Genomic DNA, 19,808 nt, shown 5'->3' on the forward strand with positions numbered 1-19,808 from the left:
TGGTAGCCATCATTTGATCTCTATAGTTAAAAAATCTATTTCTTGCTTTGCCTCTCTCTTTCTCCCCCCATGATTGTTTTTCTTCTTAAATTTCACATAAAGGTGAAATCATATGGTATCTGTCTTTCTTTGACTGACTTATTTCACTTAGCATAATACTCTGTAGCTCTATCCATGTCATTGCAAATGGCAAGATTTAATTCTTTTTGGGCTAAGATTATATATATATATTATATATATATATATATATCTTCTTTATCCATTCATCAGCCAATGAATTTCATTCAGTGTGAGCATTTACTCATGTTTTACTTAAAGTATTATTTGACTTAATTTCTTTTTCCTTAATTTTTAAAATGTTATCCATGTTTCTCTATTCAGAAGATTAGATTTCTATCTGTAAGTTCTGTGAACAGCTTTTACATGTGGATCCTCTTTATTGTGGAATACAAATTGTTCTAGAGAAGAGATTGAATTCAATAGAAAAAATATTAGGATATTTATGTATATATAGAGAGAAATGCTCTTTGTCAGTTTTAGTTAAATTTTTCAATTTAAATAATCATTTTATTGTTATGATGGAATTCATGTCACTTAACTGCTTCCTTCGGACTAGAGGCTTTATGAAGATTGATCCCCCAGTCCATAGGTGATATTGGAATAGAAGTACATTTTTACACTTCTGGAAATAATTTTATTTCAGTATATCAATTTTTTCAGGCCTTAAATAGATAAGCTCCATGACATTCTTGGAAAAGGCAAAGAGAACCATGGCATAGCATAGATGATTTTCATTTACCTACCCTCTTTTAAAACCCAAACTGTGTACCAATTATCAAGAGCACATCCCTGTTTCATAACACACAAACACACACAGAAACATATTTTATCAGTGATCTACCTTTATCTTCTCATCTACAAAAGGAGGTTACTCTAGTAGAAAGAACACTGACCTATGGTCACTTTGACCTAAGGTAAGTTGAGGCTCTTGTTATTAATTCTGTGGTTTTGAAAAGACCAATTAAGATTTCATCCTTCATTTCATTTCCTAAGTAATAGGGATGGTAATGAATTCTAAGTGGAATTGCAATGATAACTAAATACATGTGTCCATCTGTAGATCCTAAAAGAAAAATATCTCCATTTTTGGATGGTACTAGGCTATGCTTTGAGTTTCATGGAGATATACACATTCATATATTTTCTCTAATTTTACCATATACCCTCAAAGGCAGGTGTTATTAGACCAATGTTATACCTTAGTACACACAGTATCAGAAATGTATTTTGTTTAACTTCACACAGTTATAAGATTTTGCCATTAAAATTATAGCCCTCAATTCCAAACTTATCAGAGTAATAGAATATGTCTTCTTCCCATCAAAAGGTCTCTGAGCTCAAATTTGTACTGAAGCTTATCTGGAGATTATGATGCTATTTGTTTCCTGGTTTAGTGATTTTTAATATCAAGTATATTGAAATAGTACTAAACATATAAAATTTGCTAATATCTATTGAGTTTTTACTTTGTGCTCAAAACCATATTATTTGTCAGAACTATGTTTTGAGATATAATTGACATCTAACATTGTGTAAGTTTAGGGTGTATAATATATTGATTTGAAACCTTTATAAATTGGAATATGATTACTACAATAGCATTAGCTACCACCACCATCATGTCCCATAATGATCACTTCTTTTTTGTGGTGAGAACATTTAATCTGGTTTCTTAGCAACTTTGAAGTATATAATGCAATATAACAACACAGGTAGCTACTATAATCATCCCTATTTTACACTTGAGGTAACAGGCTAAGAGAGATTAAATTAGTGGCTCAAGGTCAGAGTACTAGTAATTATCAAAGCCAGGATATGATTCTTTGTAATGTGAGAGTTCAAACCTTTACCAGTGATGCATGTTGCCTCTTATTTCAATAATAAATTGGCCATTTGGGTTAATCATGGAGAAGGTGATGTTCTCTTTGTTTTCATACACCTTATACATTTAACATTTTTCATTTATATACAGTCTGATAAAATAAAATCATGTTCTCTCTCTTCTATGCCTTTACATTTATTGTATTCCTTTGGCCTTTATAAATAAAACAAACAACAGCTATAATAAACCCTTGCCCAAAGTGAGTGAAAATTCTAACTCCTTTTCTCATGTTCATATAGCAACCAAGGACTTTGAAGTTCCTCATAAATATCTGTATGCCAACAATATTTAATTTTTATGTTCAGGTAATCCCAGTGCTATTGATGTGAAAGTATGACCCCGTATTTTTTTAAATCACTCCTCCTACCATATTCAAATAGAGCTATATGTAACTGTCATCTGGAATAACAATATTAAATGGAGTATTTTTTTCTAACTAAAATATTAAATCCTTAAGGATTAGTGTTTATTTGACCGCTCATTTACTTATTATGAGGACTCTGTTAGCCTTTTCTCTACTGTACCTCTGCTCCACATAGCCATTTTGATGTGAAAATTGTTGCTTTAGAGGATCACTTTGCCACTACGTTGCTATTTTATTATTGTTATTATATTTAATGGGAATGCTACTATTGTGTAAGCAGGGAGAGAGTTCTTTCAACCTGGGAGCATTTACTTCAAATACTATAGAGTGAGTGAGTTATTTATTTATTTATTTTCATTTCCTTAAAATATCAACCTTGATTAATAATTATATATAGGCTTTGTTCTTCTTATCTGGGTGTCAACAGTAATTGGAATCCATATCCATATCCTACCTTGCAATCATGCTGCAAAAGGCCAATAAATTCCCGCTGAGTGTGTTACTTGTTAAATTTAGTGCATTACATTCAGGGTAATGAATAAAAGCAGTGGGCCGTCACCGTCTGGCTGGCTGCGGAAGGCGAGAGCAGGCGACTCCCCTGAGGCCTTGAGCTGGCTTACAACGGTGACAGGCGGAATCAAGGGAGTCCCGGAGCATCACAGTTCAGTTTGTCTCCCTTAATTTCCTCCTTCTGTAGAGACTCGGAAGGCTGTAGGGAGGTGAAGTAATCTTAGCCATTAATTCACCACACTTTCATAAAAAGCTGCATGCTCTGGTTTCATTAACAAGCAAATACAATTTAGATAAATAGTCGTGTATTTACATTCAGCAGAGAGATGAGAATACCGTTGAATATAAACTAGTGGGTATGCACCACGCAGTCCACTTTGTGTATCTACATATGTCTATTGTGTATTCATTTGTCAATATTAAAGATGCACATAGGTATTTTTATATGAGTGAGGAACCAGTGAAGCAAGCCCCAAAGATATATATGTACTTATTTCCATCTCATATTTATTGAACATACATAAGCAGTTACTGAAGAAATGGCTACCACCTTCTTATGCCTACATGTAGCTCCTTGCTAATGAATATATTATTGATATAAAAACATTCTTTCTTAGACTATAATATAAGAATTTAACATATAGTATAAATGTACAAACGCAAGAATGTCAGAGCACCCTGGTCTATAATCTCAGGTAATTGGGTTTTTTTTCTTGGTAATGGAGAGTTTTTATTATCTCAGCAAATAATTGTTGTGTACTATGTCTCATGCCAAAGCTAGCTGACTCCTTTAGTCTAATTTTGAATATTAATATACATGCAGAAACAAATAGATTCTTAAAGAAAGGAGAAAAAATAATTTGTATGAAATGACCACTTAACATTATTCTTGAATACCTTGGAAAATTTAGCGTAGAGTGTCCTTCGCTATCCATGATAGAGCAGCTGGTTCCAAATAACATGGTGTATCTCATTAGAGAGATATTAGATCTAATTATGCAACATATAAGTGAGATCATTATAGTAACATTATCTCAATGAGGTAAGTAAAGCACACGTGAAATCTAACACTCTGCTGCTTGAAAGAATTTTTGAAAGCAAATGTGAAGAATTAATGATCACTTAAGTGTACTTTGAAAGATGTTGAAAACCAGTCATGAATCTTTGACATGTAATGGAAAAATATAATAGAATGGTAGGTACCCTGATTAATTCTACTGAAGATAAAAATGAACTTCCTGGGCAAAATAAAACAAGAATAGCAGAAGAGTCATAAGTTTTATTGTTTGTTCTATTACCTTTTTGGGCATTTTTATCATTGTCAGAGATCCTCAAACTTCAGAGTCTAATAGGATCACAGAGAAGGTTTGTTAAAACAGATTGCTGGCCCCAACCTCAGAGTTCCTGATTCAGTAAGGTTGGGTGGAACCTGAGAATTTGCATTTCTAAAATTCCCAAGTGATGCTGATGCTGCTGGTCCAGGTATTCTTTGAGAATCACAGGACTATGTGAGAATCACTATAGAAGACACTTAAGTCAACTGAACTGGATCATTTTTCTCTATAATTAAAGTCCAAAGATCCCATATTCTGCTTGATATTTTTCAGTCAAGCTCTGTATCTTCAGAAATTCCAATTCTATTACAAAGAAACGTATCTTTAAAATTTAATTAAGGATACCTGCCTGACAAGTGCATTGACATATTTTTAACAACATATTTTTAAAAGACACACAATAAAATGGATACCACCTAGCAGGGAAGAGGCCAAAAATAATGAGAAGTTCTAACTCCATGAAGCTAATTTAGCTTGTTGTTATCTGTAGATATTATCTCTTTCCTAAGAGGTTTGAGTATGTTAACTACTAAATTGATTGATTTTAATGTACAGCATCATGACCACAGTTAATAATACTGGCTCATACACTCAAAATTTGCTAAATGTACAGATCTTAAATGTTCTCATCACACACACACACACACACACACATAAAATGTTAAATGTGTGAGGTAATGGATGTATTAACCTGATTGTAGTTGTATTTCACTATATATATATATATATATATATATATATATATATATATATCATACTATCACATTGTACATTTTATTATTTAAAAGATTTTATTTATTTATTTGAAAGAGAGATAGAGAGCATGAGCAGGGGAGACAGAGAAACAGGGAGCCCTGATTGGGGCTTGATCCCAGGACCCCGAAACCATGACCTGAGCCAAAGGCAGATGCTTAACCACCTGAGTCATGGGGGACCCCCACATTGTACTTTTTAAATATATACAATTTTATTTGTCAATTATACTTTAATAAATCTGGAAAAAATTAAAAATAAATTGGTTAATGCCCTCAAACAAATTTTAAATTTAAAATAATGAATGAATGAATGTTGTTTCCAAGTGTAAAACAACTGGCTGATACCTTTCATTGTAAAGTAATAATAACTACAGTTTGAATGGTTTTGTTAATTTATTACCTAATGGTGTGTTTAGAAAGAAGTGCATAATAAAATACCACCAAAAGTTTACAAAGAGTGTTTTCCTTTTTTTTTTTTAAAGATTTTATTTATTAATTCATGAGAGACACAGAGAGAGAAAGAGGCAGAGACAGGCAGGGGGAGAAGCAGGCTCCATGCAGGGAGCCCGATGCAGGACTTGATCCTGGATCTTCAGGATCACACCCTGAGCTGAAGGCAGGCACTAAACCACGGAGCCATCCAGGGATCCTCCATTTTTCCTTTAAAAAAAAAAAAAAAAAGATCTGTATCTTTCCTCAAGTTAAGCATTATAATTATTATGGTAATAATAACTGAACATAGTAATAATAATAATTGAACAGTGTTTGCAGGGCATTTCCAGAGAGAATATTTTCTTGATTCTACTCAGGTAGGCTTCAAACTTTGATAATCTGGTTCATATTCTGAATTCAAATGTCGAAGTCACCACAAAATAAACATCTATGTGGCAGGCTGCCTAAAAATAAAGAAAAAAATGGTAAGACCTCAATATTGTGACCATAACTTCAAATTTTCTTATGGAAGTGATCCCCAACCAAATGTATGAAACAGTTCTTAATTTTGAAAAACTGGAGACACCTGGGTGGCTCAGTGATTGAGTGTCTGCCTTCAGCTCAGGGCGTGATCCTGGAGTTACAGGATCAAATCCCAGATCTAGCTCCCCACAGGGAGCCTGCTTGTCCCTCTGCCTATGTCTCTGTGTCTCCCTCTCTGTGTCTCTCATTAATAAATAAATAAAATCTTAATTTTTTTTTGAACAGTTGGGTTACATTCTGTTCTTCCATGTGGGTTTTAGTTGAGCTGTCCTTCAAATGCTGGGCCCTCTTGTCTCTAATCTCACCCCAAAACAGAGTTGGATGCCTCATTGACCTGCATGTTAAAAATGATGGATTAGTTATTGCAATGATACAAGTGTTTTCCGTTTTGATGAAGTTATCAGAGTCCTAAAGAAAGCTGTTTCCCAGCATCTCTTTTTAAGTACCCTTAAAAGCTCTTATGTTGCATTAAATCTATAGGCACAACTAGACTAAAGGTTCAGACTTAAACTGACTCTCCTATGTGTGTGTGTGTGTTTTAAGATTTTATTTATTTATTCATGAGAAGCACAGAGAGGCAGAGACATAGGCAGAGGGAGAAGCAGACTCCTCTCAGGGAGCCTGATGTGGGACTCGATCTCAGGACTCTGGGATCACAACCTGAGCCAAAGGCAGACACTCAATCACCAAGCCACCCAGGTGTCCCCTCTCCTATGTTTTTATTCCTGGCTGCACTCTGTCATCACATGAGAAGCTTTAGAAAGTACTGTTGCGTGGGTCTCAACCACAGTAATTCGGACTTAATAGGTCTGGTGAGTAGCTAGGTCATTAGAAGTGTCTAAGAATCTTCCCACGTGATTACAATGTGCAGCTGAGTTTGAGACCAATGTTTAGTTACAGGTGAATCCATTAAAAGGGGTAAAACAATGAAGTCCGTGTAAGTGCCACACATTCTGAGTATTAGCACATGGGAAATAGTAAAGTGTCTATTCCCATTAGAAGGGATTTATGTGTATGTGTGTGTTTGTGACCATGGCAGAGATGGGACTGTCAAGGTAAAATCTGCATTATGGATTTATCATAATCTTGGTGATAACATGTTTATGGTAATTTGCACTTACAGAAGCAGCACTTATTATGGCAGTTTAAGTTCACTTGGTCAGGTTCTTATCTTCTCTCTCTTGTTCTACTGCATTGGTTCCTTTACCAGAATTCCTGAAAACATATGATGTGCCAGCCATTGTGCAAGGACAGGAACGCAGCAATGAGTGAACATAAAGGTAAATTTACATAATCATTGGTAATATGCTAAGAAAACTGAATGCAAATGTGAAGATTATTGGCAAAATAAAAGACAAACATTTTCTAAAAAGTAAACATCATCATCAGTTGGTATTAAATTATGGATTATGTTGACAGAAATTAGCAAGGGTATGTGGACATGGAAGTGGGAAGGAGGAGTTAGAGGATTATAAAGGAAAAATATACCAACATTTTCATCTCTGAGAGGAGTCAACTGTACTGCTTTATTCTTGGCTTTGATAATGACTCAAGTATAAGGTATAAAGAATGTATGGAGATATTTTAAGGGAAAATATAAACACATGTAAACTATAAACATGTGCAACTACCAAATCACTAGAGAAGAATGATGTAATTTAAATAACTAAAATCAAGAAAATAGGGATAACTGGGTGGCTCAGAAGTGGAGCATCTGCCTTTGGCTCAGGGCATGATCCTAGGGTACTGGGATCAAGGCCCACATCAGGCTTCCTGCGAGGAGCCTGCTTCTCCCTCTGCCTACGTCTCTGCCTCTCTGTGTGTCTCTCATGAATAAATAAATAAAATCTTGTGGGGGAAAAAAAAACATCCTGCTATTTCTTGGCTTGCATAAATAAAATATTTTTTAATTAAGGAAATAAATAAAAGAAAAAGTTAATAATTGATATCTATAAATACTTATACCCTACAAACAGACACTACACATAGTTTTTCAAGCATCTATAGCTTATTTAGCAAAATAGATCAGTATTAGTCAAAAGAAACTAAGTGATAAATAATAGAAATAACAAATCACATGTGGTCAAAATTTAATAGTACTAAAAATAATTTTTTCATAAAAATATCTCCAAAAAATTTTTAAAAATAAACATTAAAACAAAGCAACATTAAATAATCCATTTGCCTAAATGACTATTAGGACAAATTGGAAAATAAAACTACAATCATACACTATTTAGGAATCTAACATTATATAGCACCACATTTTAATACAAGTATAGTACCAAAGCAACTCTCAGAGACAAATTCATAGGCCTTAGGCTTTACTACATAAAAAATAAATGTAAATGAATCAAGTCTTTACCTCAAGAACATAAGTAGATGATAATAAATCAAAGAGATGAAACTTAGAAGCAATGTAAATTTAATTGAACTAGAGAAATGTAAAAATCAACACATGAATCATGAACCAAATCCATTTATTTTTATTTTTATTTTTTTAGAGAGTTGGAAGAAGCAGAGGGACAGGAAGAGAAAGAATCTTGGCAAGGAGCCTAACATGCAGCTTGGTATCACAACCCTAAGATCATGACCTGAACTAAAATCAAGAGTCAGATGCTTAGCCCGCTGAACCACCCAGGTGCCCCATGAACTAAATCAATTTTTAAGGAAAAAGATCTTTAATTTTATGTAAAGAGTAAGGCTCAAAAAAATAGAAACTAGAAAGAGAATATAACAAATAGGAAATATAAAAGAGAGAGGGTAATCCTGTTGGTAATTGACTTGACTAATCTTGAAGGTAATTGCAGTTTTCTTTTTTTTTTTTTAAGATTTTATTCATTTTTTCATGAGAGAGAGAGAGAGGCAGAGACACAGGCAGAGGGAGAAGCAGGCTCCATGCAAGTAGCCCAAACTGGGACTCGATCCCAGGATTCCAGGATCACACCCTGGGCCAAAGGCAGTTGCCAAACCGCTGAGCCACACAGGGATCCCTGGTAATTGCAGTTTTCTTGATGAAATACAGTAGAGCCCTTGTCTGTGGGGGGATATATTCCAAGATTCCCCCCAGTGGATGCCTGAAACCACAGATAGTACCAAATCCTATATTTGCCATATTTTTCCTAAGTGCATATTCCTATGATAAAGTTTAATTTATAAATTAAGCACTATAAGAGATTAACAACAAAAACTAATAATCAAATAGAACTATTATAACAATATATTGTAATAAAAGTTACATGAACATGGTCTCTCTCTCTCTCTCAAAATATCTTATTGTGCTGTACTCACCCTTCTTGCAGTACTGTGAGATGATAATATGCCTGTGTGATTAGATGAAGTCAGATGAATGATGTGGGCAATGGAACATAACAGGATGCTATTGTCCTTCTGACAATATGAGGGAAGGATGACTGCTTCCGGACTGTGGGTAACTGAAATGCAGAAAGCAAAACTGTGGATAAGTGGAGGACTATTGTATTAGTAAATATAACTTGTATAGAGTATCAAAATAATACCCCATAATATATCAATACTTCCATTTATCTCAGCCACATGTAGATAATTAAATGACCAATATCTAGTATTTGAACTTTCCATATGTCTGTCCATGTTTTTAGTTTTCTTATATGGCCCATAAATATGTTCTAAGTATTTTTCTTACAATTTTATACTTTTGTACAAATCTGACTCATTTCTTTCCATTACATTTTTACCTGGTTATTGCTGAATTAGATAAGTCACATAATTTCACACACACTACAGTTTGGATGTCAGCAGAAAATATAGTGCCCATAATCTAGTCTTTCTCTCAAATCCACATGCAGAATTTGTCAGAAAAACAGTTTTCAATCTCTTTAAATGTACTCTGATCTGCTATGTTAGAAGATATTCAATCCTTCGGTCATAATTTCCTGGGAATTACAAGTCGATTAGAGATTCAAATCTGCTGCTTAGCAGGGTCTGAATTCCAGTTTTGGCTCAGGTAAGGGAACATATTTAAAAATGTCAACATTTTAAATCAATATCATTAAATTGTATGCAGAGTGGGGTTTTTTTTGTAATTTTCTTAAAGATTTATTTATTTATTTTGGAGGAGGGGGAAGGCAGAGAGAGAGGGAGAGAAAGAGAATCCAAGGAGACTCCCTGATGAGAGTGAAGCTCAGTACAGGGGGCAATCCTAGGATTCTGAGATCATGCCCTGAGCTGAAATCAAGAGTGGGACACTCAACTGACTGAGGTACCATGTGCCCCATGTGTAGGTTTCTAAAGTTTTTACGAATATTTTTCATTTCATTTCATAACAATTTTGTAAAATGTTTCATTTTATTTATTTATTTTTACTTTTAGCAGATATGCTATATTTAAAAATAAATACATGTCAACGGACTAGAGACTCACATTTTACTTTCTGCTACATTTGTTTATCCTATCATCACTCCTTGGATTTTAAGATTAATGCTCTTGGGAAAGACTCTTCCTCCCAACACTCCCCCACCTCCCCTACTTGCTGTGCTTCATTTGGTTTATTGGTGTGGTGAGAGCAGAGCTGACTCATAGGATCCTCATAGACTGGACATTAGGATATGGCCCTCTACCACAGGAATAGCAAAGTGGTACCTCAAGCTTCATCCACAAAGGCTGATCCAGTCCAAGCCCTTCCAGATTTTGTTCTTCATACTCTACCAGTCTAGGTCTTATAATAGGCAGAGAGCTCTCCATCACCAGGAGCATTAGGCAGGACAAGCTTCCACCAGTGTCTATGTTCCAGGATCTCATTCTATGAATTTACTTTTGTCTTCAGAGACTGGAATACTTCACACTTGCCAACCTATGCTTGAAGAGGATCAATCTGTGTCATCTTTTCCCCAATTTCTTAGCATCAAGTATTTTTTCATTCACTAATGCCCCACCTGGGATATCTAACAGAAACTGATATATCAAAGATGAGATGAGCATAAACGTTCATAGAGGAAAGTAGAGAAGTCGTAGTCTAAATGTATTCAACCATGAAAATAATTTAGAATATATAAAAGTGCAGTATGTGTCACAAAAACGTAAGATACACCAATGAGGGTAGATTTGAAATACCAATTCAAAGCAGACTTTAACCCTTGAGCCAGGCTCAATACTTTCCTTCCTTAATTAGGAACTTACTGTATATCAGACATTGTGTCTAAGAAATGTGCATATATAATCATATTAAATCTTTCCATCAATTAGGTTTTTTATTGCCTTTCATTTTTAGATAAGAGAACTAAAATTTAGAGAGGTTAAAAAATTGGTCCTTTGTGATACAGACAATAAATAGCAAATAAATCTTGATTCAAATGCTAATTTTGCACATGATCGTAAGTTTGTAAGCACAATGTTACAATATTGTTATGTGTTACTTTTATTGATTGGAAAAGATTGAAATCCAATTCACAGTTTAAGAAAAAGCAGAAGTCATAGAAAAGACCCTGAGTGGATTCAGAGGAACCAAAGACAGGAATGTAGCTGGGCCTCTGGATCATCAGAAACCAGCCATTGGAACCCTGTCCAGACTCGGTTTCCATCCGCCTCTACTCTTATCATATCCCCCCTTCCCACCCCCTACTTATTCCCTTTCCCTCTACCTTCCATGATGGCCATCACTGGCTTACTCACTTCAGTTCACATGGTGGAAAATCAGTTGCCATAAGCTTTCTATCTCCTAGTTCACACACTCAATGCCCAAAAAAGATGAACTTCACTCACTTTGGAACACAGAGCCCACAATTCAAGGGGATGGAAAACTTTGACCAGGTGTAGGTCATTGCCCATTCAAAACAATCATTAATTCATTCACTTAAAATTATTTTGGGAATGTTCCGTGTATCTGACCCTGTCCTGAATACTAGGAATATAGGGGTGAACCAGACAGTCAAGATCTTACATTCTAGAGGATATTCAGGTAATAAGTAAGTTAAAATATAAATATTTGAGAGGCAAGGACATATATAAAACAAAGATATAAGCCCATCTCTAATGGTGCTAAAGCAAAACAAGGTTGTATACATAGCAAGCAATGGGATGGAGGTCAGCATTAGATAGAGTTATAAGAGGATATTTCTTGGAGATGACATTAGAGCAGAGACTCAAATGACAAGAAGAAACCAGCCATCAAGAAATCAAGGAAGACTGTTGTAGGAAGAGAATATAAAAGGCACAAAATCAATGAGCTGAGAATACTAGTCAGCCAAGATGGCTAGAACTTACTAAGTAGATGAGAGAAAGAGCAGATGAGTTACAGAACTGAGACAAGGGGAGAGAGAGAGGAGAGAGAGAGAGAGAGAGAGAGAGAGAGAGAGAGAGAGAGACTAAAAATCTGTTTGGAAGGCATTTGAATATTATTCAAAGTGAAAATGTTATAGCCAGAGGGAGGATGCTCTGATTTGCCCAAGTTAGGCTTGGTATCCCCTGGGTTATATTTTAATGTGGCTGCTGTTGTTGTAGCCAGCGGGCAAGAGGAGGTTGAGGAGGAGGAAAAGGAGAAGAAGGGGGAGTATATTTCCCTGTTGGAGCCAAGGTTCTGGGCAGATAGAACAAGGAACAATTCTGTTCCTTTCTCAGTTCTGTTCACACACTTCCCTTATAAATTCTCTTAACTGTTAATCTCCACATATTGTCAAGCATCAGTAGCCACTGTTCTTGCAAAGCCAGCTCTATCTAGAAGGTTATATTTTCCACCAGTTTTAAATATGTTAAATTTTCCATTCTTCCGTGCAATTTTAAGGCTCTTTGAAGGGGCAGCTCAATTAGAATATCATCCAACGTTGGAAAATTATCTTCGTAATGCTGATTTGTTGATTGATTACCTGATGGTTAATAACTACTTGAATACTGTGTATAGCATCCAGGCATTGGCTTCCAGTTAGATTTCACCAGGCTTCGTATCTTCGATTCCCTGTCTTCCAATCTCTGTTATTTGCCAGGCTTATTTTCAGTTTCCTTAGTAAAAATTATTGCATCCTGTGGGTGTCTGCGAGCTCTTGGGCAAAGAGCATCCTACAGCTCTAAAAGCAAGTCAAACTAATGGGAAAATGGAGTAAAATAGAAAGAGATGCCAAGAGAAAGGAGAGAATCTGAGAGCAAAAAAGGAAAGAGAAACTATAGACAGTGGAGATAGCAGCCATAGTGAAAAACAAATGGCCTGAAGAGTTATGAATTGCTGCCGCAGAATTAATGAGATGGAAAATTTCTCAAGGAAAGGAGCCAAGTAAAAGGAAGAAAAAACAAAATAGGAGGAAAGAACAACCTGAAAACCCCCAAGTACAAGGTGAACTCGTAAAACAAAAGAATGGATAAATTAAGAAATGGTGCACCGCATTAAAGCAAATGTATTCTGTTTTCTTTATTCTTATCTTTAACTGGCTTTGCATTTCTCCAGTAGCAAAGCCAAACTGAAAGGATAATTTTGTTTATGTACCCAATTTGCATAATTGTGCAATATAAATTACAATGCTAATTAAGGACAGCCCTTGGGCTTCTGGAACGGGGTCAAAGTGGCTCCCTGAGTGCGAGGAGGTTGGGGCATTGGCTCTGTCCCCTCTCCCACCGCAGGGAAGCCAGGCAAGAGAAAAGAACCTTTCTGACAGTGTGTGAAATCTTGTCAGAATTTGTTGAAGACCCAGAACTGTACATCTCACTCTAAAACTTGGCTTTTAAAATCATCTTTGTGTGATTCTGCAAGGAGGCGCTTGAAAGCTAAAAGTTCTCCTAAAGGCTGTGTTGGTTATCTTTTTATGAGGGTTTTTTTTTTTCTCACCTTTTTTTTTATTCAGGGAAAAAATTTTTTTCTTCAAACTGTAGATAACTGAGTGTGAACCTGGCATGCAATACTTTCTCACTGGACTGTTGCCAGAATTGTCCCAAACCAGTGTATATGCATGCTCCGCTCTTCCTGAGCCCAGGGAGGACAACAAGCTGATTTCTGAGCTTTAGTTAAACTCATGTCCCTAAGACGAACTAAGCTATTGCACTGTAACGACATCAAAAATTCAGTCCCAGAGAGTTTATTTCCTGCTCTATTCGTAATAGGGGTCTGTAAGATAGAGAGTTCCTATAATCCTTAGCTTAGATTTTTCAAGAATATTTCTGAGTTCTCTAGTGAAGGGTGGCATAATTACAATGGAGTATTCTCTATCTAAGCTTGTTTATAAGGTGATGTTTTTGTGAGAGTTTTTTAGCCACTGAATCCTGACCTCAAGAAAAGCTTACATACAACATAGAAATATATCCCAGATCACTCAGGTTGAAGTAAGGATGAGGGGGAGCAGTAGGGAGAGGGGCCTAATGTCCTATCTGAGGCTTTCCTATCCAATTTCTCCTCTTTTCCACCTTCTAAGAGCATTGCAGCCACCACCTCTATAAGGTTTTTGTTGTTGTTGTTATTGTTTATCTACCTAACTCGGGTAATAAGGGTTAAGGATGTTGGTTGTTTAAGCCTTCTTTTGACTTTGACACCAAAAGATTGTTTTCACTGAGATCATTATAGGAATAATTGGGAAATATGTGGCCTATTTTCTATCTTATGCTACTTTATTTTCTAGAGCAATATTTTCCAAACTCTTCAATGTCGAGGCATACAAAAAAACAACACCATTTCTATGGAATACTGGAGTACACTGTAAGAGAATTGCTCATAGTCCAAGGGGACTGGCTCTGGGGCTCTGTCCAACCCAACCTTCTGGTTACCTGAGGCCATAGACATTGGTTCATGGTTGGACATTAGACTGAAGTCTGGAAAAGCATAGTCTCAGGAACAATTGGGGAAGTTGGCAAAAATCTTAAGAATATTATTTGAGCATGTGGATACAGCCATGGATAAATTTTCCAACTTACTCCTGGTATATGAGACACTACGCTTCCCACTTTTTTAAAGTTAGTCTTGAGTTTCATTTTCAACTGGAATATTCTTTATTGATATATATTTTCATTTTCTAAAATTCAGATCTAATAGGTCATGTTCCAGTTTAAAACTCCAGGACTCACCATTTCATAAAGGATAAAGTCCGGATCTTCATCTAATTATAACTAATATATAGGCTTACCTATAATATAATTAACACAGAGATGGTACTCTATCTCACTGGTTTTCTGATGACAATGTTAGCCAGGAGTGGACAGGGTGATTGGTGTCTCTGGTCTGGTTGGTGTCTTTATTATCATAGTCAAGCAGCCCCCAACCTGTAGGTTGCTTGCTATTCCTGGAGCTGATACACATTTTGGTAGATCTTCTTTCTCTTTTTCTTCTATTGGTCAGGATTGACTTACTCTAGCTCTCTTCTCTAGCATATACTCTGATCCTAGTTGTAAAAGCATAATCTTACAATGTAGGCATTTTACAGAACACTCCTTCTGGTGATTGTATATACTGAGAGCAATTACTGTAGAGCCAGTAGAGCAGTGTTTCTCAAAGTGTGGTTCTTAGATCACAAATATCAGCATCATCTGGGAAATTGTTAATAATGCAATTTCCTAGGACCAACCTCAGACCCACTGAATCCAGAAATCTGGAAATGGGGTCCAGAAATCTATGTTTTATTGTTTTGCATGATAAACTATACACATCATTGTCAAGGAGGATCAGGCTTGGAGAACATCTTGGCTGAAGATTGCCTAAAACTCCCTCTCTCCTTACTCCAATATGCTTTGTTCATGCCTTTTTAAACTTGTATCTCATTGGTATTTTCTTTTCTATGGGGAGCTCATTCATTCCAGGAAAGAAGCTTTCCTAATCAATTGGATTTGTAGTTTAACAATTTCATGCCCACTTTGTATGAGGTGTTAGGTTCTCACTTCCCTGGAATATTCTTGGAAGACTGGAAAGTCAAACAAATTAGATTTGTATTAATCACCTGCCATCATATCTCCTTCAGTATGGAATTTTTAAATGGTCATATAGACTTTTCTCCCCCTCTTAGATTTGCCTTCTTGCTGACTTCAGGTTAGCATTAAAATCACATTTCTTAGGCATACAAAAAATCGATGACATTGTCCTATACAAAATAATTCATACTGTGTGGCAAGAATACATCATTCCAAGTTAAACTCGTGTCGTGCAAAGTCCATCAAGAAGGCAAAATAAATTTGCATAAAGTGAATTTTGACTATACTTGCATTATAAGCAAACATTGCTATGAGCCCTATTTGGGAGTTTAGAGTATCAGCTCTGGAGCTATACTTCCTGAGCTCAGATTCTCATTCACCATTTACTTGTTATGGGACCCGGAAAACCCCCTGTGCCTCAGTTTCTTTATCTGTCATGGAGAATATGTTTAGTAAAGTTTAGCCAATGCTATAGTTGGAACAACATTCTGCAAAGGATGCCCACTTGTAGTAGTCAGGTAAGATTTATCTAAACATCTATCTCTAAAAACACATAGAAACTAACATTTTGAAGGTAAATAATTTGTTGAGAATGATTACATCTAAACTGGGAAATGAAAAATTTAATAGTTCTTATAAAACTTGCACTAGGTATTCAAACCTAATATAACTTTCAGGGGCATAAAATGAGTTTAGTAAAGTTTCCAATTTACCCAACCCCAGAAATTTGCACCACTTTTAGCTAAAATAACAAGTTCTGTTCTTACTAATCCGCCTTGTTTTGACTATGCAAGTCCATCTTCCTTTTTTAACAGCCTTGTTCTCTTCTAGCCCTTCTGGTTTAGAAGATGTTACCTTATTGTTTATGAATGCATTGGGCTGATATGCTGTTCCTTTCATGTCTGTAAGCCCACATTGTGTGAACATTGTAGAAAATGTTCTAAAATTTGTAAACAGCTCAAAGTTTATGTTAAGATAAGATTCCTGATATAAACAAGACCAAATGAAGTTTGGCTTCTCTCTACTTTGGCTACAAAAGCCTGCCAGGAATTATTAATTATCCCAGGAATGTACCCTGATCCCTGTTGGCATACTCTTTGGGTGTCTGGGCTTAGAACTGTACTGTTTTTCCATTTTATATTCTGTCTCTTATTGGCTATATTTGTGTGTTTGTAGTTATATCCATTGTATGCTTTCTAGAACTGATAATTCACTTAAATATTACATGTCTGACTATATATATTTATTTAAAATATATTGTCAGGCCCTGTTCTAGGCATTAAAAATACGGTAGTAACTGGAGTTCTTGTCATCATGATGCTTATATTACCTTAAAGAAAATAATTTCCTAGAAGACAGAAACTAAAATTTATTATGTCTTCTTTGCTCTTAATAGAGTGCTTGGAACATAAATAGATGCTCAATAAAAACTCTTGGATTATTAAAATAAATATTATATTTAAGATATTAGAAACTTTTGAGGAGCCTGGTTGAAGGAAATTCATTAAGTAGAGATTTACAGTGAGAGATTATTTGAGCTGCAAGGTACCTAGTGAAAAGACTTAGCTTTTAGGTGAAATAACAGAAAAAGATATCTGGGTCAGTAATTAAGAATTGACTATAACTGTGTAGCATACCATACACACCACAGACCTGATTGGAGTCAGGGGAAATATTAGAAAGAATGTTGAGTTGGGGATGAAGAAACCAAGATTGGCTTGGTCACTTAGTAGCTAGCTGTATGACCTTAGGGAAGTCTCTTAAGTCCATAAAACCCACATAAAATGGCTCATTTGAACTTTCAGGAATGTTGTGAGAATTAAAGGAATAGAATATCCTGAAGGCGTTTGATACATTTTTATGAATGTTAACTATTTTTCCAGGCAGACAGGGTTGGGTTTGTGGAATGTGTCTTAAATGGAAAGATGGTGATAAAAATAGGGAGTCTTGGGAAAAGGTGAAACATGTCCTAATTCATAATCATTTTGGACTGCCATGAAATTATCCTTCCCCCAAATCTGAAATGTGTGTAAAATAGCTTTAAGAATGTGTAACTGGATCCTCAACACACTCAACCACAGGGTGGTAACACACAGTTTAGACTATTTTTCTATGGTAGAGCCAATAAAAAAATATTTAATCTCTTTTATTGTCAAATATTTAGTACAGAAAACAAATCAGAATTTAAGTATTTCTCAAGCTAATCATGAAAGTATCTAGCATACTCTGTGGACAGTAATTTCTTGGATGATTAGTTAGTTTGCTCTTTGTTTTCCAGTAGGTACAATCATATTGTGAGATGTTCCATGTTTATGAAATTTATAGCCATGAAGATGACATAACATGTTTTGGGTGAGCCAAAGCAGTAGTGCAAACATTTCATTAAACTTCAGACCAACACTTTGGGTTGTATATTTATTTCAAGATAGATTTTTAAATATTATTGAAAGTACATTTCTCATTGCTCCTTTTTTATTTCCATTTTTACATTGTGGAAAATGCATCAGACCGAAAACCAGAAAACATGAAAACTGGGCCCATTGTCAATTCACCCAGCTTGGATATGTTGTCTTTGGAGATGTCTTCTCTGCACATCTGCTGCCCCCCGCCACCAAGAGTTAAACATTCTTCCATGGTGCTATCCTCTAATTTATACTACCTTCCTCTATCACACTTTTGTGTTCACATGCCTATCTTTTGTATCAAATGGAAGTTCCCTGATAGAAGACAGTCTCTTTCTTCTTGGTAACTTTGACACAAGGCACGGCCCACCATTGATGCACAATGCATGTTTATTGGCTCAAACACATTCTATTGAAATTAGTATGATTTTGATTAACTCTGTAAAAATGCTACAAGTTTGGGACTCTCAGAAAGCATTTTATTTTGATTCTGATTAAGCAATCATTTGAATTTCAGAACTTCTTGTGCTTGATTTAGAGACATAGAAACCTAGACAAAAAACACTTAGATTTTTATATTCCTCAAAAAAGTACACTTATCCTTTAAGGGAATGAATTTACTGAGGAAATTCATAGAAGCTGAATGTAAGTGAGCAAAACTAAGTGGCTCACGTGTGTGTGTGTGTGTGTGTGTGTGTGTGTGTGTGTGTGTGTGTGTAATATGAAGGTTAGATTGGAGAATGTTGTATCAAGATAGAGGATCTTGTGCAACAGACACTGCTCAATGCTTATTCAATATCCACTTACCCTTTCTGACTTAACAGCCCTGCCAATTAAGTGGAAGTGTGCCCAATTAAAAAAATCTTGCTTTGGCAGCTTCCAGTGCAGATAGAAGTGAGACATGTGACCCAATTTTGGCCAATGTAAAAATTCCCTTATTCCCTTTGCCATCCTCCCAGATGGATGCCTGGAGGAGCAATCATCTTGCAATCATGAGGATTAAAGCCACATTTTGGGATTGGTTTTAATAAGAGTACAAAAGAAATTTAGATCCTTGATGACCATGGGCCACAGTACTAATCCCGCTCTTCCTATCCATGGATTTGTTGCATGGGACCAATAAGCCCCTATTTGTTTAACTCGCTGTTGGGTTTTCTTGAAATCAAACACCGTTCTGGTACATTCACCCTTCCAGGGAAGAGGGCAGGACATGACTTGTGAAGTCTGATGAAACTCGTGTGTGGCGAAAATACTGAAACAACTCCATCTCAGCCCCTGGTGCAAGGGAGTTGCTGTGAATGGCATGTGGTATCTGATCATTTTCTTTCTTTTTTAGTTTCTCCTGAGGCCTAAGGTTAAAGAACCCATGAAAGTTGTCTTGAGGTAAATATGTAATTTCAGTGGACATCAGTAAGTAAATTTCATCCCCATATGTATGCCTAGGTTTGACAGAAATCAAATAAGCAACATCCCTCACATAATATTGCCTTAATTAAGTTTTATTTCTCTCTGGGTGTGATACATAGTGCAGAAGCACAATCAATGAACATTGGCGATTTGCTTGAATCTTGCTCTTTTGTCCTATTTATATAATTTATTGTGTCAGTGGTTCTTAAGTGGTGTGCTTCTGCAGCTCATCATCTGAAAATCCTTTCCAGATGTTCTTAAAATATT

General features: G+C 35.7%; 1 long non-coding RNA gene across 2 annotated transcripts in view; it reads right to left on the reverse strand.

The window, feature by feature from the left end:
• Positions 1-5,291: 5,291 nt before the first annotated feature.
• Positions 5,292-19,808, reverse strand: part of LOC140621488 (uncharacterized) — a 49,729-nt gene continuing 35,212 nt past the window's right edge. Inside the window, exons 2-4 of one of the 2 annotated variants that reach the window (XR_012021205.1) lie at positions 9,172-9,314; positions 7,002-7,095; positions 5,292-5,801 (exon numbers count right to left, since the gene is read on the reverse strand). This is a non-coding gene — a long non-coding RNA (uncharacterized lncRNA). Of the gene's footprint in view, positions 7,096-9,171; positions 9,315-19,808 lie in introns of both variants that reach the window. The other variant, XR_012021204.1, reaches the window with a different exon arrangement.

The sequence above is a fragment of the Canis lupus genome, chromosome 30, assembly GCF_048164855.1.
Source record: "Canis lupus baileyi chromosome 30, mCanLup2.hap1, whole genome shotgun sequence".
In the NCBI taxonomy this organism is placed as follows: domain Eukaryota; kingdom Metazoa; phylum Chordata; class Mammalia; order Carnivora; family Canidae; genus Canis; species Canis lupus.